A 27,128-nucleotide genomic window follows, 5' to 3' on the forward strand; every position below is an offset into this window, starting at 1 on the left:
AAACGCCATTCGTTGCCACAAGTGTGGACTTCTTGGTCATGTGCAGAGGAACTGCAAAAGCCGTGTTTCCAAAGGAGCTAAGGGGAGCTCTGGAAAGGCAGAGGCCGGTAGCAAAAGTCGTGCTAAGCCTCAGACAAAGCCTGCTAAAGCTTTGTTTTTGCCAAAGTCTTTACCGTCAACCTGGAATTCGTTTGTCGCAGACACGGGTGCAACAAACCATTTATCCGGAAGAAGAGGGATATTTTCCACGTTTGAGAGTCGACGTTTCACCGTGAAGCAAGCTAATCGTCAGGAGCTGGAAGCTACTGGATTTGGGACTGTTTTTCTTCAAAGTCTCAATCTGACTATTAACAGTGTGTACTTTGTGCCAGGTTTGGAATTTAACCTGCTCAGCGTGTCACAGCTGACAAAGCAAGGACTGGTGGTGTCCTTCAATGAGAGAAGATGTACAATCTTCAAGGATAAGAAGCCATTTCTTTCTGCCAAAGAAGAAGATGGACTGTATTTGTTGCGTTTTGATAGTACTGATTGTAAAGATTGTAAAACTAACGTGTCTTGTTTTACAGGTTCTTCTACAGAAGGTGCCAAAGGCCACAGGTCTACGAAGGTTACCAAGGTGTTTCAGCGAGTGTATGCTGATGTAATTGGTCCTCTACCGCTCTCTAGAGGCAATGCAAAGTACTATCTTGTAATGGTTGATTGTTTTTCTCAATATGTCTGGATTTACGTATTGCAGAAGCCGCAACAGACCTTAGCAAAATTAAAGAGTTTTGTGAAAAGGTGGAATTTGTTCATGATGCTAATATTGAAAGTCTTTTCACAGATGAAAAGCCAGTTTTTGTTTCACAGGATTTCAAAGATTTCCTAGAGAAATGCGAGATAGAGCACAAGGTTGTTGTCTCAGAGGCTTCATGGAACAAGAGTGTATGTGTCAAGGTGAACACAGAGTTGCAGAAAGGCATGAAAGCACAACTGCTAAGTGCAGATTTGTCCCAAGAGTTCTGGGCTGAGTCGCTGAACACATATTCTTACACGTGGGTAAGAAAGGTATCAGAAGGTATGGAAAGTTCTCCATTTGAGAAACTGTTCCAGAGAAAACCTTCAGTGAAACACTTTAGGGTTTTCGGATCCCAGGTGCATGTGGAGACACCACAGGGAGTCAAAGGTGCTAAGGGCATTTTTGTGGGTTACGAAAAGGGTTACTACAGAGTAGTTCTTCCCGAGTCTGATTGAGTGTTTCTGACAAAATATGTAGAATGCACTGGTAGACAGGAGGAAGAGGTTCTCCACTGTTTTCTCACTGAAGTCAATACAGATGTGTATTCTGATATTGAGAGTGACAGTGAAAGCACCACTGAAAGTTCTGATGACACAGTCATTGAGGTGGGTTCACACACAATGTCCAGGCCTACACAGGTTCAGGCTGAACTGGAATTGACAGAACCATTGTTTACTGTTGGGCGTGTTTCTTCCAAAGGTCCCAAGGAAGAATCAGCCAGCAAGGAGGATCTGCACCTCATTTGCAGATCTGAGAGAGTCACAAAGGGCGTGCCACCCAAAAGGTACTCTCAGTAGTTTGCTAACTCAGCTATGGCATGTGATGTAGGAATCAAGCCTAGTCAGAGGAATTGGCCTCTCTCCAGGCACCCGGCTTGAGTTCCTTGTTGACCTCCCCGTCTGCGACTCCCGGCAAGATCAGGCGAGATCTCAATCGGCGATCCTCCTCTAACGTGAGAAGAACACACCACTCCTCCCCTGCCCATCCCCAGGGAGGGGAGAGAGACAGACAGAAATGTATTAACATGCCTTTATTTCTGTCTTTCCAGCAGTACAGAGAAACGTGTCTGCACTCTCTTAACACCAACAGCAGAGAGAGAATAACTCCTCCCATGTACTTCCAGTACAGGTCAGATGACACTCTGAGCTAACATCCGCTGCTCAGTACACTGAATAGACTGTCCCTTTGTTCCCACGGAACAGTCCCAAACATCAACATCCTGTTTGGCTTTCCAGCCACCTGGAGCTCGCTGCTGCATTGCTCCTTTTTTCGTAACATGTATAGCTGTTGTTAACAGCTCAAGCCAGGTTCAAGGTTTGTCCAGGGCAGAGACAAAGCCAATCCTGGAGGTTGCAAGGCGCAACACAATTCTCCCTAGCCAAGGTAGAGCCAAAGCTCTAGTTCCTTGGAAAGGAAATCACCAGAGGTGTCAACTGGTAGATCCAGTTGCAGGTAGTTCCAAAGGTGGAGCTGGAACAACAGGGGTTTGTTATGTGTATAACAACTGTTTGTCTTCCTTGCTTGATGCTGCTTTTGCTTTCGCAGCTAGTGTGACTCAAATGGGGGAGGATGTTGGGATTTCAGTTCCCACAAGCTGCGGGGAAACAGCTGAATTGTTTACATCATGTGATGTGTCTGATGTTTCTGAGCGTGAGACAGGATGTCTGAGCCAGGTCTCAGAGTTTCTCAGTGTAACCTGTTGATTTCAAGCCAAAAGCCAGAGGAATTGGCCACCCTCCAGGTGCCCGGCTTGAATCCTTGTTGACCTTCCTGGCTGCATTCTCCAGCAGGCGCAGGCAAGGTCCAATCGGCGATCCTTTTCAACGTGAAAAGAACACACCACTCCTCCCCCCCTCCATTCCCAGGGAGGGGAAAGAGACAGACAGAAATATATTTACATGCCTTTATTCCTGTCTTTCCAGCAGTACAGAGAAATCATGTCTGTACTCTCTCATCCCAACTGCAGAGAGAGAATAACTCCACCCATGTACTTCCAGTACAGGGTCATGTGACACTCTGAGCTAACATCCGGCGCTCAGTGCACTGAATAGACTGTCCCTGGTTCCCACGGTACAGTCCCATAACATCAACATCCTGTTTTGCATCCCAGCCACCTGGAGCTCGCTTCTGCATTGCTCCTTTTTCGTAACATCCTCCCCCAAAAGAATCAATGCGTGTTGCGGCAAGCAAAGCGTGACCCAGAGAAGAAAACAAACAGTTGTTATACACATAACACTCCCCTGTTGTTACAGTTCCACCCTTGGAACTCCCCGCCACTGGTTTCCCCAGTGTACCTCTCTGGTTGTCTGGCTTCCAAGGAATGAGTGCATCTGCATTACCTTGGCTAGCAACTCTCTGTTGTGTCTTTGTCTCTGACTTAGACACAGCTCCAACCTGTCCTCGGTTGTTTACAACAGCAACACATGCAACAGCTAAGTTAGCAAACTCTTTTGAGTACCTCTTGGGTGGTGCACCCTTTGTAACTCTCTCAGACCTTCGTATGAGGTGCTGATCTTCTCTGCTCACTGGTTCAGTCTCAGGACTCTTTGGAGAACCAGTTCCAATAATAAACAGTGGTTCATCCTTCACCTGTGAAGGCCTATCAATTGTGTGAGATTTCCTCTCAATGACTGTGACAACTGAGCTCTCCGAACTATCACTGTCACTCTCAGTACCACTGTAATCTGTAAAATCAACATCATCATCTGAATCGTCCTCAGTGGGAAATGTGTGTACTATCACTCTCTCCTGTTCAGGAGCACTCTCTAGAAATTTTGTGAGAATCACCTGACCAGATTCAGACAAAATTACTCTGTAGAGACCCTTTTCATATCCCACAAAAATGCCTCTGGCATTCTTTACTCCACCTGGAGCTTCTGTCCTCACATGAGACCCAAAAACCTTGAAATGGGCAACAGAAGGTTTTCTATGGAACAGTTTCTCAAAAGGAGAACTTCCCAACTCTTTTGAAACCTTTCTCATCTTCGTATAACAGAACGACATTAGCGACTCGGCCCAGTACTCATGTGGCAGATGTGAACTAAGCAATTGCGCATTCATCCCCTTTTGCAATTCTTTGTTCACCCGTACACAGACACCCCTGTTCCACGCTTCCGCTGAAACAGCAACCTTGTGTCTTATCCCTTTCTTCTGCAGGAACCTCTGGAAATCCTGTAAAAGAAAAATCTGCTTCTCATCTGTGAATAGACAATCAATGTTAGCATCATGCATATTCTTAACTTTGTCACAAAACTCCTGAAACCTCTCTAAGGCTTCCTGTGGCTTTCTCAACACATAAATCCAGACAAAGTTAGAGAAATGATCCACACACACAAGATAAAATCTTGCGTTGCCTCTAGATGGTTCTAGAGGACCAATCACATCAGCATACACCCGCTGAAATGCTCTGTTGACCCCAGTCACCTTCTTTGTCACACCTGCAAGAGAAACTAGGTTAGACACAGATGAATTACATTCCATGTAATCACTTTGTGCATAACTCAACAAATACAGTCCATCTTTCTCTCTGGCAGAAAGAAATAACTCTCCATCTTTGTAGATCTTGCAGCTCTTAGCATCGTAGGACAACTTCAGTCCTCTCTTTGCAATCTGCGAAACACTCAGCAGATTGAACTTCAATTCAGGAACCAAGTAAACATTGTTTATAGTCAAGTTCAGACTCTTAAGATACACAGTCCCTATCCCGGTCGCTTCCAGCTCCTGACCGTTGGCCTGTTTCACAGCGAAGCTTTGCTTCTTAAACGTTGAAAAGAGTCCTCTGTGTGGGGACATATGAACGGTGCTTCCTGCGTCGATTACAAACGAGTTCCCAACATCTGGCGTGGTTCCTTTCGCCATCAAAGCGTTTGCAGGTTTCACCGAAGACTTGGTATGACCTTTGCCTGACGCCTCAGGCTTTGCTGAGCGGCCCTTTGCTCCTTTTGGCTGGCGTGGCTTCTTACAGTTCCGCTGAAGATGCCCAGCCTGTCCACAATTGTAACATTGGACAACGTTCAAAGCTACAGCTTTCTCTCCAGTAGCCTCATCGGTGGGGGAATTAGAACTCCGTTCCTCCCTCCCCCTGTCCTTTACTTCCAGTGCAGCAAGCCGGTTGTGTTCATCCAGAACCACGGCACTCAGGGGAGGTGGATAAGGTAACCCTCCCCCCTTCTTGGTATCCATTGTGAACCCAAGTCTGTGCTCTCTATGTCAAGCCTGTAAAATCCAAAAGTCTTTTCTGGGTTGTTTACTGCTTCACTGGCAGGCAAACCGCACGCTGTTTTCAAAATCCTTGCACAGCTGCGTAGTCAAAACAATTCCTCTTCCCAGGCTCTCTGACTGAGCCAGTAACTTTCCAAGCCTTCTGGCTGTCGTTGCCAGCAACCTGCTCGGGACGGGAATCTTATCTACCACAAGAATTCCTGGTATGCAGCCTTTTGCTTTCAGAGCTGTTTTTTTCAAACGTAGCTCTCTTGTGAACCAGAGAATAAATCTTTCTGCGTTCACTCTCTTTAGCCCGAAATTCAGCATACCTTTTGGGCTCCGTTGCCTGGAAAACACTCCTCTCGGTGTCCAGCTGTCTGTTCAGCTTCTGGTTGCACGCAGACGCTTTCTTTATCTCCTTAGGTGCAGAGGATGGCAACGATTCATCGACCTCTCACCTCTCATGCTGATTCCCATGGATCAGTAAACCATCGGCAATGCTACCAGATGTTGATTTCAAGCCAAAAGCCAGAGGAATTGGCCAGCCTCCAGGTGCCCGGCTTGAATCCTTGTTGACCTTCCTGGCTGCATTCTCCAGCAGGCGCAGGCAAGGTCCAATCGGCGATCCTTTTCAACGTGAAAAGAACACACCACTCCTCCCCCCCCTCCATTCCCAGGGAGGGGAAAGAGACAGACAGAAATATATTTACATGCCTTTATTCCTGTCTTTCCAGCAGTACAGAGAAATCATGTCTGTACTCTCTCATCCCAACTGCAGAGAGAGAATAACTCCACCCATGTACTTCCAGTACAGGGTCATGTGACACTCTGAGCTAACATCCGGCGCTCAGTGCACTGAATAGACTGTCCCTGGTTCCCACGGTACAGGCCCATAACATCAACATCCTGTTTTGCATCCCAGCCACCTGGAGCTCGCTTCTGCATTGCTCCTTTTTCGTAACATCACCGGGGTGGAATTACAGGGAGCGTCTTCCGCTTCTGGTTTGAAGCAGAGTCAAGTCGCAGACTCTCATGCTGGACTGCTCGGGTGAGCAGCCATGTTTTGTACAGTCTTAATAAAATAGTTGTTAGACTACGGACTGCCTCATTCTTCTGTGATGGATTGCCAGAGGTTTGTTAGTGTGTTCCTCTCAGAAGGGAGGGATCGCTTATTTACAGCCTCTCTGGACTGAAGGTGGATTCCTGGGTTCCAGCCAGAGAGTGGCCTCCGGAGAATGCCCCGGACTGCCTGGGAAGCTGGCAACTCTCCCGGGCGGGCGTTTTTCCTACAGAGATACCACGGGGGAGGGGGGGAGAATTTTTCTGTATGCAAGTACAGCTGCTAGAATAGTGATTGCTGCTAGGTGGAAGTGACAAATTATACCCACAAAGGAGGAATGGATTTGTAATTTTGGCAAAATTAACTGCTATAATTGTCAGTGTTTGTAAAAAAAAAAAGGAAAAGGGTTCTGACCTCCCTTTGTCTCCTCAGCCTGGTCCTCAGACCCTTGTCGGCATAAAAGAGTCCACAAGAATATCCTTGCAGAGTGCTTTCTGCTTTTATTCTTAAAAGTCTTTGTGCAAAAGCGACTGACATACAACAACACTACCAGCTTTCACTAATCAACCAACCAACCCCACAACAAACTAACATTTCTCATTCTATATATACAACCTGGTGCAGGTCGCTGACTCATGCTGACCCAGCTTTATTCGCATTAAAGAAACAGCGGCCATTTTAGCCGTGACACCCCTGCTGTTTCTTAAATGCGAAAAACCTCAACAGAAACAATACATACATACATTATATACATAAACCCAGTTTTGTCATCAATTCATTATGGCATGTTGCTGGCAAAGGCTTAGTAAACAAATCAGCAATATTATCTTGTGATTGGCAATACTCCAGTTTGATTATCCCATTCTGTACAAAATCTCTAACATTTGCATGACGGATAGCAATATGTTTTGATGCGGATTTCATTATTTCCGAGCCCGCTAATGCAATGCACGATTGGCTATCTTCATACACTTGGATAGGCAAATCTACTTTACAATCTAGATCTTTTAGTATCTGTATAAACCACATGATTTCATTGCATGCTAGCAACAGGCTCCCATATTCTGCCTCACAGGATGAGGTCGCAACAAATCCTTGTTTCTTTGACTTCCACCCAATTATGGAATTGGCAAACATCATAACCATTCCACTTGTAGATTTTCTAGTAGCTACACAGCTTCTCCAGTCCGCATCAACAAATACTTCTAGTTTTTCGTCTTGTGTACTAGATATCTTCAAACATACATTTAATGTCCCCTTTAGATATCTGATAAGCCTTTTCAAAGCACACCAATCGGCAGTACTGGGATTAGATACACGTTGGCTCAGAACATTTGTAGCACATGCAATGTCTGGCCTTGACCACTGGCTTAAATACAACAGTGATCCTATTTTTAAGTGATACAACTCAGGCTGATCAAATTCATCATCACACATTGTCTTTGGGAAATCTGGTGTCATGGGAGTCTGAACTGGCTTGCAGTTTTCCATGCCAAACTGCTCTATCAAATGAAGAATTTTCTCTTTCTGGCTTAATAGAAAGCTTCCATCAGCTTCCTGCCTTACTTCTACTCCCAAGTAATTGCTTACAGGCCCTAAGGCTTTAAGCTTAAACCTCTTTTCCAGTTGACTTGTGAGCTTCTGGATCTCATCTGTGGAACTCCCTGCCACAAGCAAATCATCAACAAAGACTAAGAGCATTAGATATTTGTTGCCTGTCCCCTTGGTGTACAGGCATGGATCAGCCACAGTCCTTTTAAAACCAAGTTTTACAAAGGCTTCATTTAAACACTGGTTCCAACACCTTCCACTTTGTTTGAGACCATAGACAGCCTTTCTCAAACGCCAGACTGCACCATTCCCCTCTTCAAACCCAGGGGGTTGTCTCATTAACACTTCATGGTCTAAATTTGCATGCAGATATGCAGCATCAACATCAAAATGGTGCACTGCTAATTTTCTTACAGCAGCAATGGAAAGCATTAAATGAAAAGTTTCACTCTTTACAGTGGGAGAAAACACTTCATCATAACCCTCTGGCTACTAATCTGGCTTGAAAACGTGGTTCCCCAGATGCAAGGGTTTTCCTTTTATAAACCCACTTGCATGACACCACTCTGCCACCAGGTGGCGGCATTATGACCTCAAACACTTTGTTACGTTTAAAAGAGTCCATTTCTTCTTTCAAAGCTTGTTCCCACAAAGCACGTTCCCCAGGGGGTAAGTCTAAGACTTTATTATAACTTTGTGGTTCCACACAATTCACATTGCATACTCTCATTCCTCCTAGGGTCAAACGCTGAGGAGGTACACCCTTGTTTGAATGCTGGGAGCGCCTAGGCACAACTACTTCTTCTTCCCCCCTTATCTCTGGCTCTTCTTCCTCTTCCTCTAGAGAAGAAGTATTATCTATTGCCACATCTTTTGGGGAAATCTGTGCTTCCTCCTGTGCACCCTGCTCCTGTGTTGCCAATGGCTGAGAAGAAGCCTCTTCTCTTACTTGCAGGGGCAGTAGGCAATCTGGGTTGGCATAGATCGCAGTCCATCTGTCCTGGTCAGCAAAGTCTGCGCTTCGTGACAGAACCACGTGTCCTGGGCATAAATTGAAATGCCACCCTTTGCCATAGGACTGGTATCCCACAAACCACAGTCTCTGCGCTCTAGCGCCCCCTTTCTGGCGCTGAGCTTTGGGGATATTTACATGTGCCCAAGAACCCCAGTTATGGAGCATTGTCCACTCTGGTTCTTTCCCAAACAACACTCGATAAGGAATATCTTTTATAGAGCTAGACCAGGTTCTGTTAATCAAAAGTTCGCTGTAAGGAGAGCTATGGTTGTGGCCCAATCCTGCATCCACTAGCAGGCAGTCCTTTACTGACCGTATTACAGCCCCACGTCTTTCACACAGACCATTTTCAGCAGGGCTATAAGGGTTAGTCAAACGATGAGTGATCCCCTTACGTCGCAACCATGCCCCAAATTGTTTGTTCAGAAATTCTCCACCCCTATCTGTTTGCAACTGCACAACAGGGCGAGCGAAGAGCTTTTCAGCTTGGGCAACCCATTCTCTGAATGTGGGGAAATACTCAGATTTCTGCTTTAACAAAAACAACCAACTAAAACGTGATTTGCGTGGCAAGTACCCTCCCCCCTTGTGAAATGAAGACACCGGACACATTATTTAAGGTTAATGGGCGTAAAAGGCCACAACTTTATTGATTACAGGAATTGAAAGGTATTGGCCTTAGGCATTGGCTCCTATCGACTACCTGGCATGGGGACCGGGAAGGGTTAACCACCAGCCGGGGGAGTCCTGCTGAATTATGCCAACTAGGACTCCCCGGGTCTCACCGCTCGGGGCAATGCCTTAGGCCCTCACCTCCCTAGGTTTCGGCCAGGGCAACGCCCCCCGGAGTCCTCTACCGGACTACCCTTTTCATTGGGGGAAGGTGATGGCGCTTCCTTCCCCCCTCATTTGCATAACAATAACCCCTGCCAATGCCTAACCGCCACTTGAGCGAAGCTCGCTGCCAATACCTTCAAACCTGTAACCAATCCCTAATCCCTGCTATGATGTCCCCCAACCAAATGTCGTTTCCAGCATCTGACAGATGCATGCCATCAAGCCTGTAGAGGGCCTCCTTGCTGTACTGGATGCCGGGGTGGCTTATGACACACCCTCCCAGAGCCGCCACTCTACCTGCCACAGCCCGCTCCAAAACTTTTCTTGCTCTATTGATTGAAACCGGGCACAAGCTATCCCTCCATATCTGCCTTTCAAGCAGTGAGGACCACAAGATGGTAATGTTGGGATAAACAGCCATTAAATCAGCAAAGTCATAAAAAATGTTCCATCTTAAGTCTATAGCTTTTCGGCTAGATCATTCTCCCCCAACTGGATAACCAGGGCATCGGGTGGGCCCTCCGAGGCAGCTCTAGCCATCACAGCAGGCTTGAATTCAGCCCAGCGCATCCCTCTTCGCGCAATCCAAGCCACATCAACATTTGGAGGTAAATTCAAGCTTTGCCCCAATCCAGTGCTCATGGCTTGATTCTTTGCCCAATGCACAATGCTGTGGCCCACCAACCAAATGCGAACCGTCTTGCGTCCTGGAAAGGAAATGGAAAGACAAACCGAGGTCAGGAAACAAATAGCTAGTCACAGATTATTTCTAACATAGGCTTTGTAGGCATCGGACTTCCACCGACCCATGTCCTTTATCCTCTTGGGCGAGAGCCCGAGTTGTACTGCAGTGGTAGCAGCCCCGATCCGGAAGGAGTGAGCCGCAAATTCTGCCGCAGGCAGCCCGCATGCTGCAAGTGCCAGGCGCATAACACGGGTAAACTGGTGCCTGGCCAAGAGTGAGCCATCCGCATGTATTAAGAAAGGGCCGGGGTTGTTAGGTCTCAGATAAAGGAAACGCCGAGTATCCCTAACCGGGCAAGGTCCGCTCCCTGAAGCCACTGGTAAGCGAAGGAGGGCCCCCCTACCCTGCTGGTCCGTCTTAGAGCTCTTGCATGATTAGGTCAGTGCTGGAAAGGGTCAAGTCGCTTAAGAGGATGCCCCTCTGGCGGGGGGCCGCCCCCCCTTGCATACTAACTTGCCTATGCGGAGAGCACCGAAGAAGGCAATGGAATAGGCGGCCGAGAATAGGCGGACTTCATATTTTGACCAGCATATAGCTCTTAACCTTTTGTGTATCTGGGTCAGAATTTCATAAGTTATGGGCCTCCTCTTGTCAGCACTGGGGGGCTGGAGTCTGCGCCAGCCCTCTAAAGCCTTACGCACCACGAAATCAGCACACGGGTCGGTAGAGAACAGGGCTTTACAAAAGAAAGAAATCCCCGCGGACTGGATGTTAAGGGTCTTTGGTGCCCTGCCCAATTCCTTCAGGTGAACTAAGTAGCGGAGGACCTCCCTCATTGAAGGAGGGGAATCCTGCCTCATGCTGGGTATACTGTTGCGAAACCTTAAGAAGTCGGCCCAAGCTTTTTTATAAGATCTCATTGTGGAAGGGACGACTGCACCCAATACTCCCTTCATCACTTCTCGCTCCCAAGGCTCCAGAGATGCTCCGGGAAAGGCAGCGGCAACTGTTGAGCATCCGGCGCTAATGAGCGGAAGCGATCCATCTGAAAACGAGACAGAGCATCCGCGATGTCATTATTAACGCCAGGAACGAATTTGGCGGGAAAATAGATATTCTGCTCAAGGCACAAGAGGATGAAGGACCGTAAAAGGTTTCCCACCCTGGTGGAACGTGCGGACTGTCTAGAAAGAACCAATACTACTGCCTGGTTATCTGTATTGAAACAAACCTGTGATGGGATGATGAGCTGCTTGTGCATAAAGTCCTAGTCCCTCAGAGTTTGGCTAAGTCCACAAACCTCTGTCTGTGACGGAGCTCCTTAAGCATGGCTCCATCAGTCGCTCGTAGAATCGGACAGTGGGCGTTTACGGAACTTCTTCCAGCATAAAAGTTCCTTAACGGAAACGCGTCTTCTGGACTCTCGGCGTGACAGTTTCCGGCGAGGAGTAGGTGTCCCTATGGGAGGTCCTGAAACCTCCCCGCTATTTTCGCTGGAAGTGTCTCTGAGCCCTCCCTCTGACTCACTTTCCCTTGGAGCTCTTCCTCTCCCCCTGCTGGTCCCCTCCTCAGCGGATAAGTCTCTCTCAGCCTCTGTGAGCCCTTTCACCTCCTGTTTTTCCGATGGCAGTTCCCTGACATCCACCTCCCCTCCAGGGCCCCCTTCACCACCTCCCCTTCCCTCCTCTGCGGGAGGCGAGGGAGCAAAACCCCTGAAAGAACCTCCCTCATCTTCCGAAGTTTCGAACAGTTCCCTCCACCGGTTGCTGTTTCCGGTTTCTAAGTACTCCTCCTCATCGGAGTCTGTACCTTCTTCCAACTCCGATTCCCTGAATCCTTCCAGTTCCTCCTCCTCGTCGGTGGTGCCAAAGTACTCCCTCCGGAACCTCGCTACTGGCTGAGGTTTCCTGGGGAACCTTTGGTGGAAAGTTTCGATCAAGATCTCGTCACTGACCTCCTCTGCCGTCACCCAGGTGTTTTCCGACTCCGGTTCCCCTTCCCACGCGACCAAATACTCCACCTGATTACCCTTCCACCTGGAGTCGATGATCTCCGCCACATGGTTGCTGCTTTCCCTTTCTTCTAAGACTGGCCCCCGTGTGGAGACCCCTTCACCTTCCCCCCTATATGGTGACAGTAATGACCTGTGGAATACTGGGTGCAGTTTCATGTGGTTCGGTAACCGGAGTCTGAAAGCCACTGGGTTGACCTGTTGAATGACCTCAAATGGTCCCAATCTTTTGGGTCTCAATTTCTTGCAACCCCCCTTGAACGGCAACCCTTGGGTTGACAGCCAGACCTGACTCCCCACCCTAATGGTTTCACCTTCCCTTCTGCTCTTGTCTGCCTGCCTCTTATATTCTTCTTTGGCCCTTTCTAAGTTGAGTTGGAGTTGACGATGGATCGCTTCCATTTCTTCTACAAAATGTTCGGCGGCCGGGACACTCCATCTCTCCCCTCCTCCCCCTGGAAACGCCCTGGGGTGGCACCCATAATTAGCCAAAAAGGGGCTCATCCCGGTGGACACATTCTCCGCATTATTGTAGGCAAATTCCGCTAGCGCCAACTTTTCGACCCAATTGTTCTCTCTGTCATTGACATAACACCTCAGGTATTGTTGGAGGATACCATTTGCTCTCTCCGCCTGCCCATTGGTCTCAGGGTGCCTGGCAGTCGAAAAATTGACCTCTACGTGCAGTAAGCTCATAAGTTTCCTCCAGAACCTGGACGTGAACTGTTTCCCTCTGTCGGAGACCACCCTCAAGGGGGCGCCATGCAGCCTAAAAATATGTTCTACAAACAATTTTGCTGTCTCTTCCGCCGTGACTGCATGTGAGCAAGCTACAAAGTGGCCCATCTTAGTTAACAGGTCTACTACGACCAGTATGGCGGTTTTCCCCTGGGATTTCGGCAGATCAGTCATAAAATCTATCGATACCGCCTCCCACGGTCGTTCTGGTGTGGGTAACGGTTCTAATAACCCCGCCGGCGCCCGCCTTTCTCCCTTGGCTCTCTGGCATTGGTCACACCCTCTTACATACTCCCGTACATCCTCCCTCACCTTGGGCCACCAAAATTCCCTGGTCACCAACCACATGGTCTTGTGTTGCCCAAAATACCCCGCTGTGGGGTTGTCGTGCAGCTGTTTGAGTACTCTCCCCCTCAATTCCCCTTCGGGTATATAAAGTGCCCCTTTGTAATACAATACCCCGTTTCTTTCTTCAAAACCTCCGGGGTCTTCTCCCTCTCTCCTTAAACCTCTGAGCTTATTCTGGGCGTATTCATCATTCACCGTTCCCTCTACCAGTTCCCTTTGCCCCACCCAGGCCGCCCCACACACCCAGCGGTCCTCTGGGATGATATGTCTCTCTTCAGGTGCTCCCTCCCCCTCCAAATATTCAGGTTTGCGTGAGAGAGCGTCCGCTCTGACGTTTTCTGGACCTGGCACATAGCAAATTTCAAAATGGAATTTGGAGAACTCTTGGGCCCACCTCACTTGTCGTTGGTTGAGCACTCGTGCCGTTCTCCAATATTCCAAATTCTTGTGGTCCGTGCACACTTGCACCTTATGCTGTGCACCAATTAGTAAATGTCTCCATCTCCGGAACGCATCGTGAATGGCGAGTAGTTCTCGGTCATATACGGTGTAGTTCCTCTCGGATTTGTTTAGCTTACGCGAAAAGAAGGCACACGGTCTCCACTCCGACTTATTCTTCCCCGGCTGAAGAAGCACCGCCCCCACCGCCCGGTCTGATGCATCAGTTTCCACTCTCATTGGTTTTTGTAAATCCACATGCAGGAGCTGTTCTTCCGAAGCGAATGCCCTTTTCAATTCCTGAAATGCTTGCTCCGCCTCCGCCGTCCAAACAAATTTCTTCTTGCTGCTGAGACAGTCCGTGATGGGAGCCGTTAAGTGGGCAAAGTTCTTGATGAACTTACGGTAAAAGTTCCCAAACCCTAAGAATCTTTGCACATCCTTTTTCGTTTTCGGTGTCTTCCATTCCAGCACCGCCTGGACTTTGCCTGGATCCATGGCTAATCCCTTGTCCGACAAGCGGTACCCCAGGAATTCCACCTCCTTGGTGTGAAACTGACACTTCTCCAATTTCACCCACAGCTGGTTTGCTTGCAGTTGGCTCAGCACTTCCCTGACATCCTTTACATGCTGCTCCTCATTCTCTGAATATATCAACACGTCATCTAGGAAGGCCACGCAATTCTTGTAGAGCAGAGGTCCCAGGACGTGGTTCATGAACGATTGAAAACATGCTGAGCCTCCTTGTAATCCGAAGGGCATAACTAAATATTCAAAAGCCCCCAAAGGGGTGAACATGGTGGTTTTCCATTCATCCCCTTTCCTTATCCGTATCAGGTTGTATGCCCCTCTCAGGTCCAGTTTAGTGAATATCTTTCCCTTCCTCACCCTGGTCAAAATGTCATCAATTCTGGGCATGGGGAAAGCCACTGGTTCTGACACTGCATTCAAGGCTCTAAAGTCCACTACAAGTCTGGGTTTATCCGTGTGTTTTTTGTCCACAAAAAACACTGGGCTGCCCCCCACCGCTCTGGACTCTCTGATGAAGCCTCTCTTCAGGTTTTTATCAATAAACTCCCTTAACTCCTGCATTTCCCTGTCTGACATGGCGTACAGCTTGCCCACTGGGAGCTGGGCTCCAGGGACCAGGTTGATTTGGCAGTCAAAGGCTCTATGCGGTGGTAGTTTATCTGCTTCCCTTTCGCTGAAGACCTTGCTCAGGTCAGCGTATTGTTTGGGCACCTTCCCTTTGTCCATTACTTCCGTCCCTGCTAGAAAGGCTTTTGCCCCTTCCGGCGCCTTTCCCTCTTTGCAGTGTTCCAGGCAATGTGCTGACCCAAAGGAGACCACTCTCTGATGCCAGCCCACTAGCGGATCATGCAACGCTAGCCAGCTCATTCCCAAAATAACGGGAGCCCCTCCCAGGGTGGCCACATTGAACGCTATCCTTTCGGTGTGCCTGGCCACCCTCATAACCATTGGGACGGTCTGTAGGCTAACTTCTCCTCCCAACAGCTCCCTCCCATCGATCGTGGTCACCTGCAGGGGGTTACTTAAAGGGAGTATCTGTATCTGGTGTTCAGCTGCAAACTCCTTATTCATAAAATTACAGGAGCTGCCTGAGTCCAATAGCGCCTTTGTCTTTAGTGGGTGTCCGTTTGCCAGCTCTAGCAACACCTCTATCACTAGGGCTGGTCTTGGAGGTTCCGGCGTGGGCACTTTTACTGCTCCTTGGCCTGGCTGCTGTGCCCTGACGGTGGCAGCCAGGCGTTGGCTTTTACTTGCTCCTGGACTCCCTCCTCCTTCCCCCCAACAGCTCCCGCCATCCCTTGCCATTCCTTTCTTTGCAGGCAGACTCTGGCAAAGTGACCTGGCTGCTGGCAGAGATAACATTTCTTGGTGCTCTTCCCCTCCTTCTTCCGCCCTTCACTGGGATTTGAAACTGCGCGCGCGTGCGCTGTTCCAATTTCCATCGGCTCTCCTGGCGGGAAATTTGGCTCCGGAATCTCTGGAATGCGGAAATCCCTCCAATGCTCTCCTTTCCCCTCCCGCTTCTCCAAGGCTCTCGCCTCCTGGCGCGCTCCAATGGTCAGCGCTGATTTGGTCAGCTGGTCCATAGACTCCGCCCTGGGCGCCCGGGAAAGTTCGTCTTTCACCGCCGAAGAAAGCCCCTCTTCGAAAAGCATTTGAATGGGTTCCGCCGATAGGTCCCACCCCAATTTATGTATCAGCATGGTAAACTCAGTCCAGTACTCACGAACCGATCGGCTCCCCTGTTTACAAGCCATCAACTGTCTGCGCACCAGTCCCTGCTCAATCTCGCTGGAAAACATCAAATCCATGGCGCGAAAAAACTTCCTCGTGTCCTTCAGCATTTCACTATTCCCTGCCATCAGGGGTCTAACCCAGTCTCTCGCCCCCCCTTCGAGATGGCCAACCACAAACGCCACTCGCGATGCCTCGTCGGGAAAGTCGTCAAACTGCAGATTGAGAGCATACTGCATCTCTGTCCTAAAGGCTTGATAGTTCCTGGGGTCCCCCCCAAACTTCTGCACCAATCCTGGCATCTTTCTTGCTAGTGGGGCGCCTTTTGCCTTTTCTGCATCCTGCGCCCTCCTTTCCTCTAGCCTCGCCGTTTGCAGCGCTAGCTGGACCTCCAACACCCGGTACCTTTCTTCCAGGCTTGGACCCTCTCCAGCTCCTCCTGCTCCCCCGGTTCCGGCTGGGTTGCTCATGATGCCTCTCTGCACAAGCTGCTTTCAGGGACTGTCCGATTGCTGTGATGGGATGATGAGCTGCTTGTGCATAAAGTCCTAGTCCCTCAGAGTTTGGCTAAGTCCACAAACCTCTGTCTGTGACGGAGCTCCTTAAGCATGGCTCCATCAGTCGCTCGTAGAATCGGACAGTGGGCGTTTACGGAACTTCTTCCAGCATAAAAGTTCCTTAACGGAAACGCGTCTTCTGGACTCTCGGCGTGACAGTTTCCGGCGAGGAGTAGGTGTCCCTATGGGAGGTCCTGAAACCTCCCCGCTATTTTCGCTGGAAGTGTCTCTGAGCCCTCCCTCCGACTCACTTTCCCTTGGAGCTCTTCCTCTCCCCCTGCTGGTCCCCTCCTCAGCGGATAAGTCTCTCTCAGCCTCTGTGAGCCCTTTCACCTCCTGTTTTTCCGATGGCAGTTCCCTGACAAAACCCTATGATTGCGAAACTGTCCCGCCCATAAGTGTACTGCCACTACAGTAGGGAAAAATTCCAAAAATGTAAGGTCCCGAGTAATGGGCTTGCCCTGCCAGTCTGCGGGCCATCTTTGAGTGCACCACTGTCCCCTGAAATAAACACCAAATCCCAGGGAACCTGCCGCTTCGGATTGGACTTGCAAGTCTGCATTGAGCGCCATGGTGTCTTGCCATAAGGATATACTGTTATACCTGTCCAGGAATTCTAGCCAGACTCCCAGGTCAGACTTTACCTCCTTGGAGAGGCGGACCCTATGCTGAGGTGCCCGAAGGCCTGCTGACAATCTGGCCAGGCGGCCGCAAAAGGGCCGGCCCGGTGCCACCACCCTACAAGCAAAATTTAAGTGACCTAACAGAGATTGAATTTGCCTAAGGGTAACCTTCTTTAGGGGCAGGAGCTGTTGAATCAATACCTTAAGGGTGACCAGTTTCCCCTCAGGTAGCCTTGAAGTTTGGGCTACAGTGTCTAACTCAATGCCCAGATAGACCAGCGATGTGGCTGGGCCCTCCGTTTTGTCCGAAGCCAGTGGTACACCTAGTTCCTCCGCCAGGGTTGTGAATGGTTCCAGGGACTTCCGGGTTAGCGCCATCGGCTAATGGCGGATTCCCTCCAAGCTCCGGAGGGAATCGGCTCCACAGGATTAGGGTCTTACCGCTGCGGCGACGCGGGGACCCTTAAAAATCACAGGCGGTGAAGCCTGTGAACCTGGTGACTCGGCGGGCACCATTTGCACCCCCCGACCTGCGAAGGAGCCGTTTTAAAGGCTTCAGAATGGGGGATGGGGTGAGCGGCGCGGTGCTGAGAGTCAACTACTTCTCCTGCGGAGTGAAGCCGCGCTGCCATGGCCAGAGAGCGCTGACTTCTTCTTGTGATTTGGACTTTAAAATAACAACCCGTGAGTACTACGGAAATTGGATTTCTAAGGAATTTTTTCTTTTGTGAATTAGGCACGATCGGGGAAGGCGTAAACAGGAAGTCCGTCTCCCCGTCTTGTAAACAATCTAAAGCAAGGACCTGCTAACTAAGGTCGAGAGAATTCTTTCTTTTATTATTGGGTAAAAGACATTAATTTCACGATTTGGCACTAGAAGAAATTTTACTGGAGGATAAGAGCTAATTTTGGGAGCTGAAGTGCCACCCCCCCCGGACCCGGGAGTGATCCGTGAGAGAGCCTGTTGAAAAGACATTGAAGAGTTAGACAGCTGTCAAATTAGCTGTCAAGAAGGAAAAAGAGAACTTTGTTTCTGCTGCTTCTGCTGGCTATATTTGTTATAATTTGACTATACTTTGTTGAAAATAAGGAAGAACTGATACAAACTAATTTGACTTTCGGATTTGAACTGGAAGGAATACTAAGTAACCAAAATCCCTCTAGAGGGGATTTTGGGACATTATAAGAATGGCTGAAGGAGGGAAAATTCAGGCTGAATTGGACAGAGTGTTTCTTCTCTTGGGAAAGTTACAAGGCCAAATTGATGTTTTGGCTATAAATGTTGCAACTCTGGACTTAACAGTAAACAAATCCATTGAATTTGATAAGGAATTGACTCAGGAAGCCCATGCAGCTGGACAAGAAGAGAAACTTGAGAGTTCTGAGAGTGTGAAGAAAGAGATATATGTTGTTCCTGAGGAAAAGGAAGGAGGAGATGTAATGTTACAGAAAATAAAGGAGGGCCAGAGGCCTGACATGAGGGTTACAAAGGAAAATAAGAACTTGATGGTGAAAATTTGGTCTGAATTGGAGACTGAAGAATGGAGAGATCTCCTTATGTGGAGATCTGAAGACCTAAGGATTACAAATTTGATTAAGGTGGAAGTTGGAGCTTTGGGGACATTTGGACTTGAAAGGAGTAAGAAACAAGATTCAGGCTCCACTTTTAAGTATGGAGGTCTGGCTGGAAGAAACATGGACCCTATTGGACTAGTGCTTCTCCGAGATTTGGTGCTTAATACCAAGGACTATCAAAAAAACCGGCAGAGAGGAACTGAGAGAGAATTAAGAGCCTCGGACGTGAGATCTCCAGGCTGATAGTAGATTGATTGATGGACGTTTGTTGGGGATTGAAACCGGGAAGGGGGGGGTGGAGTTTAGGAATCCAAAGGGTGTATAATTATAATCTGTTTTGTTTTTACTTTTGTTATCTGTCTGAGAATTGAGGAAATCGTGGAAGGGAATTTAGGCCGACTTTAGAAAAAGGTTTTAAGAATAAGCACTGATGTATCACTATTGATGTTTATAAGGCAAAATTGGTTTTTTAAAATGAACTAAATATAAAAAGGTTAAAAATTAGGGATAAGAACTTGTTGAACCAACAATTTGAATTGGAATACAAGAGGGGGAGGTGTGGGGAAGTCAGGGAAATATGTTATTGAAAATAAGGATTGTGAATTCTATGTGTTTTTAAACTTTTTTGTTTTTTTGTTTTTTGATTTTTTAATGTATTACAATGGAAAATTTTAATAAATATCTTTTTTTTAAAAAAAGAATGCTTCCAGAAGGGCAGAGCATCGCTATTATATGTGACCAGAATAAAGTCGTCCAGGTAATGCGACACTCCCACCAACCCTGTCCTGAAACGCAGGGCCCAATCCAGAAACGTACTGAAAGACTCGAATGCAGAGCATGCGACGGAGCATCCCATGGGCATCGCTTCGTCAATGAAATACGCCCCTTCAAAATAAAAACCCAACCAACGGAAATCTTTTGGATGCACGGGCAGGAGGCGGAATGCAGACTCTATGTCGCATTTTGCAAGAAGTGCTCCTTTTCCAAATCTGCGAATCATTTTTACTGCCTGGTCAAAGGAGGCGTATTTCACAGTACAAAGTTCCTGAGGTATCGCATCATTGACAGAGCCACCTCTTGGGTAAGAGAGGTTGAGAATCATGCGAAACTCACCTGGTGCCTTTTTCGGACGATGCCCAGAGGGGATATGTGCAGCCCTTCTAGGGGGGGGGGCTCGGTAAAGGGACCTGCAACCCTACTAGCCTCGATTTCTTTCTGTATCTTCTTTCTAGCTATCTCAGGCATTTCTCTTACGGATTTCTGGTTTTTGGGATTCCCGGTGTTAGGGGGAAATGCTACTGGAATTCTAAAACCAATGGAGAACCCGTCCCAAAGGTATTTAGCGCCTTTTCTATCAGGGTATAGGTCTAGTAGGGTTTTAAGGGGATGGAGTCGGATAGGGGAGAAGGCCAGTCCAAGAGACAAGTTACTGGCGGTTACTGAGTCCCGGGTGAGAGGATCCGGGGGCACCTCTAGCATTGTTGTTGAAGTACCCCTGCCACCCTGAAAGGGCTGCTGCCTACCCTTAAGGCACGCTGTGGCCGGGTGGTTCCCAAGGCAGCGTTCACATTCATGGAGATACTTACAGGAAGGTCGCAAACATGTACCCCTGTTGTATTCCCAGCACTGGCGGCGGCGTTTTGCTTCTGTCTTACCCGACTTGCCCGGTTCCTGGTGCTTCTTTTCTATGTAAGGGCCAATGTCCTCGCCCCAGTAATTTGGATCCCTTAGGTCCCAGCGGGTGGAGGGTAGGAGAGAAGCATTTCTACGAAAATTCTCGTCATAAGTTAAAGCCGCGGTCTCACCAGCCAGCGCATAAGCCCGCCTCACATGGGCCATATAAGCAACCAGATCCATAGCACGCTTTGGATAAGCCGCGCAGACCACTCCCATAAAAACCTGGAACCTGTCCAGCCAGTTCTCAAAGGTGCGCTCGGCCCTAGGAGTCCTGTACTTACGTTTGCCAAATGAGCGCTTCTTTTCCCCTTTCCCAGTTAACTTAGTAGGCGGGAGGAGGGTGAATATATCTACATAGTCGCCGTTGAGGATCTTATTCCACTTCCTCTGGGACAGATGGTTCCCTAATATAAAATCCGTAGACAAGTTGGTGGAGATCTTTACATCTTCCACTAACGCCCCCTCCTTCCATTCTAATGAACCATTGAACGTCTTACGGTGTGAATTGGCTCTTCTTTCGTGCACCCATAAAGGCAGCCCATGACTATCCTCGCCATAACCCCAGTACCCTTCCATGGGTACTTCACTATCAGAATCAGAGGAGGACGTACCTGAATCGTCCTCTGTATCCGACTGTCTACTTCTCTTCTTCTTTACCGACGCGTGCTTCTTTTTTGATTTCCTCTTGCCCCCTTGCGCCTCGCTGTTGGCCGGGTTCAAATTGGCAACTGATGGGGCTATCTGAGATACCGGTTGCTCTGCTTCGGAGCAGGAACCCGAGCCGCCCTCTGTTGAACTGTGTTGAGGCGGCTGCTCCTGAAAAATTCTACGGATGTCTGCAACCTGAGAAATGGATTTGCTATTGGCCCCCTTTGCAGACGCCTTACCCTTGTTGGCACTCTTTGCGGGTGCCTTACCTTTACCGGCTCCCGAGGTGAGTTTCCCAGAATTAGATGACTGGGAGTGTGTGTTGGGGCGTCCAGCTGCGATGCTCTCAAGTTGAGCCCCGTCCGATGTAGACGCCGATGTGCCCGGTTCCTCCTGGCTGCCTGGAAGTGCCCTCCTGTGAAGCTTCTGGCACTGGAAGTGCAAGAACCCTTGGCCTACATTGTCTATAGAAGGTTTCAAAAGCAGCGAAAAATCGAGCAAACACTTGGGGATCACAAGGCATGGCGGGCAGCTGTGCCCCGCCATTGCCCGGAGCAGAGGACTGTTGATTTCCTCCAGATGCCATCCTATTATTTGAGAGACGGATTAATTCAACCGTTTAAAGTACACAACCCTACAGCTAGTTCGGTATTGCCCACACTGGCTACCCCCCCCGAAGGACCCCTACTGTGAAGACAAGAAGAAAAAACGTAAAAGCGTACCAGCTACTTCAGTATCGGTATCAACCACACTGGGTACAGGGGACCAAGAAGCTAGTACAGTATTATCTAAACTGACTTTAGCGAAGAACCGCGGAGCTAGTTCAGTACTACCTACACCAGATGCAAGTCACTAAAGACCCGGTTACTTTTTGGTATGAGGCTGGACCCTTATCACTGGGAACCTCTTAGAAAGAGGGCGATTTAATTAAAGGTGAACCAGTGAATTGTGCACAAGTGTAGAATTAGTGCAGAATTGCACGTGATTTATCATCTATTACCAGAAAAGCATATCTGGCGCCCCCTTCAGTCTTCTGTGGAAAAGGACCTATCACGTCACAATGGACAAGTTCTAAAACCTCTTTAGATACTCTGTCACTTTTAGAAGCCACAGGCTTCCTCTTAGATTTGGCCATTTTACATACATTGCAATCTAAGAAACAGTTACATCTATTTACTTTTAGGTTCTTGCACACCTTTTGCATCTCTGAAAGCACACGAAAACTTTTGTGACCCAGTTCCCTGTGCAGTTCATGTACACACCCCTTATGAACTGGCAAATTATCCTGAACCACCTGAGCTGCTTTAACAGGCTTGTCCTGCATTACATACAACCCATTTTCCATCTTTGCATGGCCACATACCTGAGTTCCATTCTTTATCAGACAACCATCCTGTGTGAACTTAACACTATACCCTGCATTAATCAAACAGCTTACAGACAGTAAACAATAGTCCAAACTGCTGACAAACAGAGTCTCTGGTAGAGTAGTGTTCAAGCACTGCAGGAAACATGTTCCCTGGCCATCAATCTTGCTTCTATGACCATCAGCAAGATAGATTGAGTCTTTTCCATCGGCTGGCTTCCCCAGGGTCTTAAAGTCCTCCCGACTGTTGCAGATAATCCTGCTGCTCCCAGAGTCCAGCAACCATGTTCCTCGAGTTATCTTCCTCTCCTCTCGAGAAAATGCAGACACAAACTGAGCAGAACATGTGTTCTTCTTCCCTGAAGAGAACCCCTTCTGCTTACGTTTCTGTGTCGATTGCTGTCTCTGCTTCACGTCGTCTCCTGGAAGTCTTGCCCTGCATTGACGTTGGAGATGCCCGAGTTGGTTGCATCTATAGCACCTCCTCACCGCCATGGCCAAGTCCAAACCTTGGCATTGCTCCATTGGCAGATTCTGCTGCTGGCCCCCTCGGCTGTAACTCCTCCGCTCTTGGAGTTCAGCCTGTCTATCTGACCTTCTTTCTCCTTCTTCGGTTAATCTTCCAACCACCAAATACTCAAGGGTCAGATCTCGGGGACGCATACTCTCCATGCTGTTAATCACAGGCAACCAGCTTTCAGGCAAACTTGAAAGGATAATGTAGGTTTGGTCAGCTTCATCATAACGCTTACCTCTCTGCTGTAGTTGAAGAAACAGAGATTTCAGCGTTTGAAGATGAGCTGCCAAACTCTCGCCTTCTTTCATAACAGTCCTGAACAGCCTTCTGGTCAGAGAAGTTATAGTTCCAGCAGTTTCTCTGACATGCATTGCCCTTAATAAATTCCAGCACTCAAACGCTGTACTGGCATTTGCTACATGCAATAACTGAGAGTTGGTCAAACACAGCATAATTTGGGCACAAGCCCTTTCATCCAGCCGTCTTTTCTCAGCAGAGTCCCGTCTCAAAACCTCAGTTTCAATACAGTCCCACAGTCCATCTCTCCTTAACAACTGCTGCATTTTAATTGACCAACTCAGCCAGTTGCTTTCTGAGAGAAGTTCAAAAGGGATGCCTCCCCCAATATTTACAACTTGGGAAGACTGGAAATCTGCCATCTCTGCTGGTGCTTGCTGAGCCCCTTCTGTGGGGCCTCTGGCAATCTCTCCTGACTCTCTCTTTAGAGTCCGACAGGACAGTCCTGGCTGGCACTCACTGGCTTCTAGCTGCTGCCTCTGTTGACCCTCAGGTCCCGTCTGGCTCTGCAACTGGTGTAGCCGCTCTGTGAGTCGCCTACTGTGGTCCTCTAGCAGTTCAAACTGTTCCAGTAGCCGACGCTGAATGCTTTCTTGATCCTCAGATCCTGGCCGCTCCAGCGATACTGCAGACAGTTACAGCTTGCCACCAACTGCTCCAACACACAGCCACTGGCTCTGTACACCACCAGGACTCACCAGCTCCCTGCTGAGATGCTGTCAGTCATTTTGCACTCTGCACATGCTCAGAAACACTGGGCCCATAACCTGTCAGTGTTTGTAAAAAAAAAAGGGAAAGGGTTCTGACCTCCCTTTGTCTCCTCAGCCTGGTCTTCAGACCCTTGTTGGCATAAAAGAGTCCACAAGAATATCCTTGCAGAGTGCTTTCTGCTTTTATTCTTAAAAGTCTTTGTGCAAAAGCGACTGACATACAACAACACTACCAGCTTTCACTAATCAACCAACCAACCCCACAACAAACTAACATTTCTCATTCTATATATACAACCTGGTGCAGGTCGCTGACTCATGCTGACCCAGCTTTATTCGCATTAAAGAAACAGCGGCCATTTTAGCCGTGACAATAATAAGAAATCAGTCAAATCAAAAATTAAAAAAGGAGTGGGAATGTTTTGATGAATATATGGCAAAATATTGCTCAAAAAAGATATGCTAATATGCCTAGATTAAAATGTGAAGTACTGGATAGAAGAAAAATTAGTAAGGAAAGATAATAATAATATATAGATGATTTGAGACGGTTATAGAATGCAAAGATTATTGTAAATTGTATAATGTGGAGGAAATCGAGTGGGGGCGGGGGGAAGTGGGAAGAAGGAGAATAATTTGATGGATTGAGGAAATAGAAATGTAAATGTATGGTGGGATGGGGAGGAAATGGTGTTGGCTTTGGTACATTTGTATTGTAATGTAATATGTGAAAAGCAATTTAAAAAAATAAAAAAAAGGAATAACTTTCTGGAGGTAAGAGCTGCTTGAGAGTGGAACAGATAACATCAGAAGGTGGTGGACTCTCCTTCATTACGGGTTTTTAAGAAGAGGTTGGATGGTCATCTGTCAGGGATTCTTTAGCTGTGACTCCTGCATTGCAGGGGGTTGGACCAGATGATCCTTAGGGTACCTTCCAACTCTATGGTTTTATGATACTGTGTAGATGGAAACTCCTTAACACAACATATTAAACTGAAAGTTTTGATATGTTTTCTTTCTTGAATTGTCCTATTCATTGGGGCACCTTTCTAGATGATTTGGGGTGGGATTTTTTTAAAAAATGAATGATCCGATTATAAGAGTTAAGGTTGGAAACTTAAAACTGATCACTTGGAAGTAGGTTCCACTGCATTATGTGGGGCTAACCTTTGAGCAATGATATCACACGGTAAAGGGATGCGGGTGGCACTGTGGTCTAAACCACAGGGCTTGCTGATAAGAAGGTCGATGGTTCGAATCCCTGCAACGGGCTGAGCTCCCGTTGCTCTGTCCCAGCTCCTGCCCACCTAGAAGTTCGAAAGCACATCAAAGTGCAAGTAGATAAATAGGTACCGCTCTGATGGGAAGGTAAACGGCGTTTCCGTGCGCTGCTCTGGTTTTGCTCTGGTTTCGCCAGAAGCAGCTTAGTCATGCTGGCCACATGACCCGGAAGCTGTCTGTGGACAAATGCTGGCTCACTCAGCCTATAGAGCGTGCAACCCCAGAGTCGGCTGTGACTGGACCTAACGGTCAGGGGTACCTTTACCTTTACCCATCACACGGTAAACCTTGCAGCCCTCCTGACTGTGCCCACAGAGACCTGAACAGAACATCTCCAGTGTTTATCACTCACGTCCTCCTGCGCTCTGCAAGCAGAGCTGCTGGGGCTTATCAACCTGCAAGAGTTTCCCCAGAACGCATGTGGGTCTTTTCTTGGAGTGAGGAGGGAAGGAAGAAGAGAAAGCGAGTTGAAACAGGATTGGTTCCTCCTCTGGGGCACGGTGGCCTTTTCCAGAGGACAGTTTAAACTTTTTTTTTTTTAATAAGATATTTATTAGCGTTTTACAAAAAACATAAGTTTACAGAATAAAAGAATACAAAATAAGAAGAAAACATAAAAGAGAAAAAGAAATAAAAAGAAAATACAGGAATTACCAAAAAATACATAGAAGGGAAAAAAAGAATACAAAATACAAGACACAAATAACTAAGAAAAAATTTAGAAATAAATCCATTTTTCGATGTCTTTAAGCTCGTTTACTTGTTTCCTTGACCTCCTCATACCTCCCCTTTTTTGTATTCCCATTTACATAATCAATTCAGCAAATCCTTACCCTTTCATTTATCTTAACTCTATAACTTAACCTATTATAACTATTTATTTTCATCCATTATCAATCCATATTTGCATATTCTTATTAGCCTTGTTACCAATACCACTTATTTTCAATCCAACATCATTTTAACATTCATTAATTTTACAATATTTCTGCAAATAGTCTTTGAATTTCTTCCAATCTTCTTCCACCGACTCTTCTCCCTGGTCTCGGATTCTGCCAGTCATTTCCGCCAATTCCATATAGTCCATCACCTTCATCTGCCACTCTTCCAGGGTGGGTAGATCTTGTGTCTTCCAATACTTTGCGATGAGTATTCTTGCTGCTGTTGTAGCATACATAAAGAAAGTTCTATCCTTCTTTAACACCAATTGGCCGACCATGCCCAGGAGAAAGGCCTCTGGTTTCTTCAGGAAGGTATATTTAAATACCTTTTTCATTTCATTATATATCATCTCCCAGAAAGCCTTAATCCTTGGGCACGTCCACCAAAGGTGAAAGAATGTTCCATCAGCTTCTTTACATTTCCAGCACTTGTTGTCAGGCAGGTGATAAATTTTTGCAAGCTTAACTGGGGTCATGTACCACCTGTAAATCATTTTCATAATATTCTCCTTTAAGGCAATACATGCCGTAAACTTCATACCGGTGGTCCACAACTGCTCCCAGTCAGCAAACATAATGTTATAACCTATGTCCTGCGCCCATTTAATCATCGCTGATTTGACCGTTTCATCCTGTGTGTTCCATTTTAACAGCAATTATAAATTCTTGATAAAAATCTTAGTTTTGGGATCTAACAGTTCTGTTTCCAGTTTTGATTTTTCCACCTGGAAACCAAGTTTTTTGTCCAAATTGTAAACCTCCCTTATTTGATAATAATGAAGCCAATCTCGCACTCTATCTTTTAATTTCTCAAAACTCTGCAATTTCAATTTGTTGCCCTCCTGTTCCAAAATCTCCCAATATTTTGGCCATTTGACCTCCATATTAAGTTTTTTCTGAGCCTTCGCCTCCATCGGTGATAGCCACCTTGGGGTTTTGTTTTCAAGTAAGTCCTTATATCTTATCCAGACATTAAACAAAGCTCTTCTGACAATATGGTTTTTAAA

The sequence above is a fragment of the Podarcis raffonei genome, chromosome W, assembly GCF_027172205.1.
Source record: "Podarcis raffonei isolate rPodRaf1 chromosome W, rPodRaf1.pri, whole genome shotgun sequence".
Classification (NCBI taxonomy): Eukaryota; Metazoa; Chordata; class Lepidosauria; order Squamata; family Lacertidae; genus Podarcis; species Podarcis raffonei.